Below are 2,092 nucleotides of genomic sequence, written 5' to 3'. Positions count from 1 at the left end.
TGAAGATATGAGCAAGCACATGCCTGCTCTACCTTTTCCCTAAAAGCTCTATAGAGAAAAGCTGGACAAGCAGTTTGAGAAATTTTTAGATCTGCTAAGACAGGTTAGTGTAAACCTGCCATTCACTGAAGTTCTCTCACAAATGCTAGCTTATGCACAGTTCTTGAAGGAGATCCTTACAAAGAAGAGGAAGATAGAAGAGGCCTCAGTGGTCAAGCTCACAGAGAATTGCAGCGCGATCTTACAAAATAAACTCCCACAAAAGTGTAGAGATCCAGGGAGTTTTACTATACCTTGCTCTTTAGGCACTCTTAATTTTGATAAATCTTTATGTGATTCTGGTGCCTCAATTAATCTAATGCCATTGTCTATTTACAGGAAATTGGAGAAGGATATTGGAGAGATAAGGTCAGTCCCAATATCTTTGCAGCTGGCAGACCAAACAACTATAACACCCGAGGGGATAGTAGAAGATGTTCTGATATGGGTAGATGAGTTCGTATTTCCTGTAGATTTCATAGTAGTGAATATAGAGGAGAAAAAGGAGGTCCTCCTCATCCTAGGAAGACCAAATTTAGCAACGGGTACATCTATACTGGATATACATGATAGAAAACTCATGCTTAGATTGGGTGAGGAGACTGTGACTTTTGAGATGAATGTAGCAACTGGAGTGAAAAAGGAGGAGCCAGCTGCAAGTGTTAAGTGGAAGGTGAAGGGTGTGAAAGAGAAGGCTCATCCTAGGAAGACCAAATTTAGCAACGGGTACATCTATACTGGATATACATGATAGAAAACTCATGCTTAGATTGGGTGAGGAGACTGTGACTTTTGAGATGAATGTAGCAACTGGAGTGAAAAAGGAGGAGCCAGCTGCAAGTGTTAAGTGGAAGGTGAAGGGTGTGAAAGAGAAGGCTGCTGTTAGTGAAAAAGATAAGTGTGGGGTGTACCCCAAGAAGACTGAGAAGAAGTTGTCTGCATGGATGTGTGCACTAGTTCGGGCGCGTGAAATGGAGCCCGACTTTGATTCAGACCCAGACTAGAGATTCAGGGAATTTTCCTCTACCTTATGCTTTTTAATTGTGTATCGTGGGGACATGCTACAACTTAAAGTGTGTGGGGGGGGGGGGGGGATATTTGTATGTTGTATGTAGATTAGTCTTAGTTTTAGCTTTAATTAGCTTGATTGTTTTTGCTTTTGTTAGTTTGAGTATTAGAAAAAAAACATAATTTTTTTAAAATGATTTTTACCGACAATGGATACCATTCGACGGGTTTCTTGAGGGATTAAAGTCGAAGGAAAAAGACAAAAAAAAAGATTTTCTTTTGTAGGTAGTGTATCAATTCCCCCTTGGTTTTTCTTTGTGCCGCGGTTCTTTTCCAAGGGTTTTGTTTGAACCGGGTGTAGTTAATTTTTATTTTTGTTAGGAGTAGGGAACCTTGTGCTATGATTTGAATTGAAAGCAATGCCTCTTGACTTTGTTGTGCCTTGAGAATAGTAAGTGCTTTAGTTGTGACGCTTAAGCTCAGTTTTTGACTCTTGAATAAGTGCCTTAATTTGTATGATCTTAACTTTGGTTAATTGCTTTGACTAGAGTGTCTTGATAAGGCCAATCATGAGTGAGTCATGTGCCATGTGTGTGTGAGATATTTATGTTATTCTGTGCATTGCATTTGATGTCTAGAACTTGCCCTGTGTGTTTGCAAGCAAAATAGTAGTTTTATTCAGTCTTGGAAGTGATATAGACATTTCTTTGTTGAGCTAGTTATAAGCTTTTACCCACCTAATTGATATGAATCTTAGTTAACCCATTTGAGCCTGTAATCCCATTTCTTTGGCAACCACATTACAAGCCTTACTCATTTGTTTAAATTGACCATCTATTTGAACCTTGTACCTCTCTTGAGCACTTGAATTTGTTATGAACTTTGTAAAAGATGAAGTGTGGGGTGGTTGGTTTGGATTTTGAGTGAAACTATTGAAATAAGGAGAAAGGTGAATTGTTTGAAAAAGTAAGAGCCACTTGAATTGAAAAAGAAAGAAAAAAATAGTTGTATTGCTGTGAAAAAAATCTTTAATAGTGGTGACTCT

The sequence above is a fragment of the Nicotiana attenuata genome, unplaced genomic scaffold (assembly GCF_001879085.1).
Source record: "Nicotiana attenuata strain UT unplaced genomic scaffold, NIATTr2, whole genome shotgun sequence".
Classification (NCBI taxonomy): domain Eukaryota; kingdom Viridiplantae; phylum Streptophyta; class Magnoliopsida; order Solanales; family Solanaceae; genus Nicotiana; species Nicotiana attenuata.
Note: the sequence above shows the minus strand (reverse complement) of the source record.